Consider the following 7,783-nt stretch of genomic DNA (forward strand, 5'->3'; position numbering starts at 1 on the left):
GCCTGAAGCCATCCTGCGGTGTTGCGGCCAGGGCACAAGAAAGCGAGTTGAAGAAAGGAGCCCAGGGGCACTGTAATTCACAAACCTGCAGAGTTATAAATGACAGCTATCGTCCAAAAATAGACTGAAGTAAGGCTGCCAAGAGGACTTGAAAGCGGGGCAGAATTGCAGGAAACCGATTTCAGGAGGTTGACTGGAATTGCATTGAAAGCATAGGAAAAGAGGCAGAACGTCCACAATGATGCACTTGGCCAAAAAGGGCGTATGCGTTTTTTCCTGAATATATTCAGGAAAAAACGCATACGCCCTTTTTGGCCAACCAAGCAAGCTTGCAAAGGAAATCTGCACTACAATGAAGTCTCACTTCCCCCTGGTCAAAAGGGCCATCTGAAAAAAGTGTAAAATCCAGAAAGGCAGGACAGGCCATGGAGAACTGGGAGCCTTGTTATGCTGATGGGCGGGATGTAAATTGCCAACAGACACTAGGGAGAAGTGTATGGTGTTTCTTGAAACATCTAAAAAACAAAGCAACAGAGCCTAGGGCACTGCCACTTATGGTCCTATAGCTTAGGGAAATTAAAATCAAAAAGACACAGCCACCCCAAAGTTTGGGACGCCTCTGTTTACAAGAACCTCGTTTACAGTACAAGTTCAACATCGCAGAAATTGAAAAATGGATAAAGAAGTTGTGGTATTTACTTACAAAGCAATATCACTCAGCAATGAAATCTGTGTCATCAGGCCCTTAGCAGCACAATGAGTGGATTCAGGTATGATGATTCTAACTGAAATAAGTCACACAGAAAAAGAAACATAATAAGTTATCAGTAATAAACGGAATGTAAACTTGGCTACACAGGAACTGAATTACAGAACAGAACAGGGTCTCAAATTTAGAAAACCAACTTATGCTTGCTTAAGGGTAAAGGTGAGTTGGGGTGCTGCATAAAACCAGAGATTGAAATGAGCACAGATAAAGTTCCTTAAGTCAAATATGGAATAGACAGGAGCTACTCCTTGCTCAACGAAATGGACTCAACACCGCATATTAAACGCCTAAGAATGTACCTGACTAGTAAGTATCTTAAAACCTATGGATTGCTATGTCTCCGAAAGAGAATCAAGCATGTGTACAGGGGCATAAACGCAGCAGTGATAGGATTGGAGAGGTTCGGTGAGCAAATGAAGACCCTTTGAAGTCATATTGCATGGTACACATTCCACGGGTTTCAACTACCCAGATTTTAGGTATTCTTCCTTCAGCTAAAACATGCATGTGGATCCCAGAGTATGATCAACCATGTGATCGGGAGACGTGTTCAAATATGTGTCAGTTTTCGTACCCTGGTACTCGGGTGCAACATTCCAGACGCTTTACTAACACTCTCCCGACTTGGAGAGTCAGTGTCTTTAACCTCCTGTTTGGCCCAGTTTGCAATTTCTGCGGAAGATGAACAGGAATAGCGAGAACCAATGAGAGACTAGCTGGAGGTGTCTGGACGGGCAAATTTAACTCTCATTTCCCACCAGGAAGAGGAATTAACCAAAGGCTCAGCGTGCCGTGCCGGAACCAGATTAGGGCCTGAAGCCATCCTGCGGTGTTGCGGCCAGCTCACAAGAAAACGAGTTGAAGAAAGGAGCTCAGGGGCACTGTAATTCACAAACCTGCAGAGTTATAAATGACAGCTATCGTCCAAAAATAGACTGAAGTAAGGCTGCCAAGAGGACTTGAAAGCGGGGCAGAATTGCAGGAAACCGATTTCAGGAGGTAGACTGGAATTGCATTGAAAGCATAGGAAAAGAGGCAGAACGTCCACAATGATGCACTTGGCCAAAAAGGGCGTATGCGTTTTTTCCTGAATATATTCAGGAAAAAACGCATACGCACTTTTTGGCCAACCAAGCAAGCTTGCAAAGGAAATCTGCACTACAATGAAGTCTCACTTCCCCCCCCCGGTCAAAACGGCCATCTGAAAAAAGTGTAAAATCCAGAAAGGCAGGACAGGCCATGGAGAACTGGGAGCCTTGTTATGGTGATGGGTGGGATGTAAATTGCCAACAGACACTCGGGAGAAGTGTATGGTGTTTCCTGAAACATCTAAAAAACAAAGCAACAGAGCCTAGGGCACTTCCACTTATGGTCCTATAGCTTAGGGAAATTAAAATCAAAAAGACACAGCCACCCCAAAGTTTGGGACGCCTCTGTTTACAGGAACCTCGTTTACAGTACAAGTTCAACATCGCAGAAAGTGAAAAATGGATAAAGAAGTTGTGGTATTTACTTACAAAGCAATATCACTCAGCAATGAAATCTGTGTCATCAGGCCCTTAGCAGCACAATGAGTGGATTCAGGTATGATGATTCTAACTGAAATAAGTCACACAGAAAAAGAAACATCATAAGATATCAGTAATACACGGAATGTAAACTTGGCTACACAGGAACTGAATTACAGAACAGAACAGGGTCTCAAATTTAGAAAACCAACTTATGCTTGCTTAAGGGGAAAGGTGAGTTGGGGTGCTGCATAAAACCAGAGATTGAAATGAGCACAGATAAAGTTCCTTAAGCCAAATATGGAATAGACAAGAGCTACTCCTTGCTCAACGAAATGGACTCAACACCGCATATTAAACGCCTAAGAATGTACCTGACTAGTAAGTATCTTAAAACCTATGGATTGCTATGTCTCCGAAAGAGAATCAAGCATGTGTACAGGGGCATAAACGCAGCAGTGATAGGATTGGAGAGGTTCGGTGAGCAAATGAAGACCCTTTGAAGTCATATTGCATGGTACCCAATCCACGGGTTTCAACTACCCAGGTTTTAGGTATTCTTCCTTCAGCTAAAACATGCATGTGGAACCCAGAGTATGATCAACCATGTGAACGGGAGACGTGTTCAAATATGTCTCAGTTTTCCTCCCCTGGTACTCGGGTGCAACATTCCAGACGCTTTACTAACACTCTCCCCACTTGGAGAGTCAGTCCCTTTAACCTCCTGTTTGGCCCAGTTTGCAATTTCTGCGGAAGATGAACAGGAATAGCGAGAACCAATGAGAGACTAGCTGGAGGTGTCTGGACGGGCAAATTTAACTCTCATTTCCCACCAGGAAGAGGAAATAACCAAAGGCACAGCGTGCCGTGCCGGAACCAGATTAGGGCCTGAAGCCATCCTGCGGTGTTGCGGCCAGGTCACAAGAAAGCGAGTTGAAGAAAGGAGCTCAGGGGCACTGTAATTCACAAACCTGCAGAGTTATAAATGACAGCTATCGTCCAAAAATAGACTGAAGTAAGGCTGCCAAGAGGACTTGAAAGCGGGGCAGAATTGCAGGAAACCGATTTCAGGAGGTAGACTGGAATTGCATTGAAAGCATAGGAAAAGAGGCAGAACGTCCACAATGATGCACTTGGCCAAAAAGGGCGTATGCGTTTTTTCCTGAATATATTCAGGAAAAAACGCATACGCCCTTTTTGGCCAAAAGAGCAAGCTTGCAAAGGAAATCTGCACTACAATGAAGTCTCACTTCCCCCTGGTCAAAAGGGCCATCTGAAAAAAGTGTAAAATCCAGAAAGGCAGGACAGGCCATGGAGAACTGGGAGCCTTGTTATGCTGATGGGCGGGATGTAAATTGCCAACAGACACTCGGGAGAAGTGTATGGTGTTTCCTGAAACATCTAAAAAACAAAGCAACAGAACCTAGGGTACTTCCACTTATGGTCCTATAGCTTAGGGAAATTAAAATCAAAAAGACACAGCCACCCGAAAGTTTGGAACGGCTCTCTTTACAAGAACCTCGTTTACAGTACAAGTTCAACATCGCAGAAATTGAAAAATGGATAAAGAAGTTGTGGTATTTACTTACAAAGCAATATCACTCAGCAATGAAATCTGTGTCATCAGGCCCTTAGCAGCACAATGAGTGGATTCAGGTATGATGATTCTAACTGAAATAAGTCACACAGAAAAAGAAACATCATAAGATATCAGTAATACACGGAATGTAAACTTGGCTACACAGGAACTGAATTACAGAACAGAACAGGGTCTCAAATTTAGAAAACCAACTTATTCTTGCTTAAGGGTAAAGGTGAGTTGGGGTGCTGCATAAAACCAGAGATTGAAATGAGCACAGATAAAGTTCCTTAAGCCAAATATGGAATAGACAAGAGCTACTCCTTGCTCAAGGAAATGGACTCAACACCCCATATTAAACGCCTAAGAATGTACCTGACTAGTAAGTATCTTAAAACCTATGGATTGCTATGTCTCCGAAAGAGAATCAAGCATGTGTACAGGGGCATAAACGCAGCAGTGATAGGATTGGAGAGGTTCGGTGAGCAAATGAAGACCCTTTGAAGTCATATTGCATGGTACCCATTCCACAGGTTTCAACTACCCAGGTTTAAGGTATTCTTCCTTCAGCTAAAACATGCATGTGGAACCTAGAGTATGATCAACCATGTGATCGGGAGACGTGTTCCAATATGTCTCAGTTTTCCTCCCCTGGTACTCGGGTGCAACATTCCAGACGCTTTACTGACACTCTCCCCACTTGGAGAGTCAGTCCCTTTAACCTCCTGTTTGGCCCAGTTTGCAATTTCTGCGGAAGATGAACAGGAATAGCGAGAACCAATGAGAGGCTAGCTGGAGGTGTCTGGACGGGCAAATTTAACTCTCATTTCCCACCAGGAAGAGGAATTAACCAAAGGCTCAGCATGCCGGGCCGGAACCAGATTAGGGCCTGAAGCCATCCTGCGGTGTTGCGGCCAGGGCACAAGAAAGCGAGTTGAAGAAAGGAGCCCAGGGGCACTGTAATTCACAAACCTGCAGAGTTATAAATGACAGCTATCGTCCAAAAATAGACTGAAGTAAGGCTGCCAAGAGGACTTGAAAGCGGGGCAGAATTGCAGGAAACCGATTTCAGGAGGTTGACTGGAATTGCATTGAAAGCATAGGAAAAGAGGCAGAACGTCCACAATGATGCACTTGGCCAAAAAGGGCGTATGCGTTTTTTCCTGAATATATTCAGGAAAAAACGCATACGCCCTTTTTGGCCAACCAAGCAAGCTTGCAAAGGAAATCTGCACTACAATGAAGTCTCACTTCCCCCTGGTCAAAAGGGCCATCTGAAAAAAGTGTAAAATCCAGAAAGGCAGGACAGGCCATGGAGAACTGGGAGCCTTGTTATGCTGATGGGCGGGATGTAAATTGCCAACAGACACTAGGGAGAAGTGTATGGTGTTTCCTGAAACATCTAAAAAACAAAGCAACAGAGCCTAGGGCACTGCCACTTATGGTCCTATAGCTTAGGGAAATTAAAATCAAAAAGACACAGCCACCCCAAAGTTTGGGACGCCTCTGTTTACAAGAACCTCGTTTACAGTACAAGTTCAACATCGCAGAAATTGAAAAATGGATAAAGAAGTTCTGGTATTTACTTACAAAGCAATATCACTCAGCAATGAAATCTGTGTCATCAGGCCCTTAGCAGCACAATGAGTGGATTCAGGTATGATGATTCTAACTGAAATAAGTCACACAGAAAAAGAAACATAATAAGTTATCAGTAATAAACGGAATGTAAACTTGGATACACAGGAACTGAATTACAGAACAGAACAGGGTCTCAAATTTAGAAAACCAACTTATGCTTGCTTAAGTGTAAAGGTGAGTTGGGGTGCTGCATAAAACCAGAGATTGAAATGAGCACAGATAAAGTTCCTTAAGTCAAATATGGAATAGACAAGAGCTACTCCTTGCTCAACGAAATGGACTCAACACCGCATATTAAACGCCTAAGAATGTACCTGACTAGTAAGTATCTTAAAACCTATGGATTGCTATGTCTCTGAAAGAGAATCAAGCATGTGTACAGGGGCATAAACGCAGCAGTGATAGGATTGGAGAGGTTCGGTGAGCAAATGAAGACCCTTTGAAGTCATATTGCATGGTACCCATTCCACGGGTTTCAACTACCCAGGTTTTAGGTATTCTTCCTTCAGCTAAAACATGCATGTGGATCCCAGAGTATGATCAACCATGTGATCGGGAGACGTGTTCAAATATGTGTCAGTTTTCGTACCCTGGTACTCAGGTGCAACATTCCAGACGCTTTACTGACACTCTCCCGACTTGGAGAGTCAGTGTCTTTAACCTCCTGTTTGGCCCAGTTTGCAATTTCTGCGGAAGATGAACAGGAATAGCGAGAACCAATGAGAGGCTAGCTGGAGGTGTCTGGACGGGCAAATTTAACTCTCATTTCCCACCAGGAAGAGGAATTAACCAAAGGCTCAGCATGCCGGGCCGGAACCAGATTAGGGCCTGAAGCCATCCTGCGGTGTTGCGGCCAGGGCACAAGAAAGCGAGTTGAAGAAAGGAGCCCAGGGGCACTGTAATTCACAAACCTGCAGAGTTATAAATGACAGCTATCGTCCAAAAATAGACTGAAGTAAGGCTGCCAAGAGGACTTGAAAGCGGGGCAGAATTGCAGGAAACCGATTTCAGGAGGTTGACTGGAATTGCATTGAAAGCATAGGAAAAGAGGCAGAACGTCCACAATGATGCACTTGGCCAAAAAGGGCGTATGCGTTTTTTCCTGAATATATTCAGGAAAAAACGCATACGCCCTTTTTGGCCAACCAAGCAAGCTTGCAAAGGAAATCTGCACTACAATGAAGTCTCACTTCCCCCTGGTCAAAAGGGCCATCTGAAAAAAGTGTAAAATCCAGAAAGGCAGGACAGGCCATGGAGAACTGGGAGCCTTGTTATGCTGATGGGCGGGATGTAAATTGCCAACAGACACTAGGGAGAAGTGTATGGTGTTTCTTGAAACATCTAAAAAACAAAGCAACAGAGCCTAGGGCACTGCCACTTATGGTCCTATAGCTTAGGGAAATTAAAATCAAAAAGACACAGCCACCCCAAAGTTTGGGACGCCTCTGTTTACAAGAACCTCGTTTACAGTACAAGTTCAACATCGCAGAAATTGAAAAATGGATAAAGAAGTTGTGGTATTTACTTACAAAGCAATATCACTCAGCAATGAAATCTGTGTCATCAGGCCCTTAGCAGCACAATGAGTGGATTCAGGTATGATGATTCTAACTGAAATAAGTCACACAGAAAAAGAAACATAATAAGTTATCAGTAATAAACGGAATGTAAACTTGGCTACACAGGAACTGAATTACAGAACAGAACAGGGTCTCAAATTTAGAAAACCAACTTATGCTTGCTTAAGGGTAAAGGTGAGTTGGGGTGCTGCATAAAACCAGAGATTGAAATGAGCACAGATAAAGTTCCTTAAGTCAAATATGGAATAGACAGGAGCTACTCCTTGCTCAACGAAATGGACTCAACACCGCATATTAAACGCCTAAGAATGTACCTGACTAGTAAGTATCTTAAAACCTATGGATTGCTATGTCTCCGAAAGAGAATCAAGCATGTGTACAGGGGCATAAACGCAGCAGTGATAGGATTGGAGAGGTTCGGTGAGCAAATGAAGACCCTTTGAAGTCATATTGCATGGTACACATTCCACGGGTTTCAACTACCCAGATTTTAGGTATTCTTCCTTCAGCTAAAACATGCATGTGGATCCCAGAGTATGATCAACCATGTGATCGGGAGACGTGTTCAAATATGTGTCAGTTTTCGTACCCTGGTACTCGGGTGCAACATTCCAGACGCTTTACTAACACTCTCCCGACTTGGAGAGTCAGTGTCTTTAACCTCCTGTTTGGCCCAGTTTGCAATTTCTGCGGAAGATGAACAGGA

This window comes from Stenella coeruleoalba (assembly GCF_951394435.1).
Source record: "Stenella coeruleoalba genome assembly, chromosome: 7".
NCBI lineage: Eukaryota > Metazoa > Chordata > Mammalia > Artiodactyla > Delphinidae > Stenella > Stenella coeruleoalba.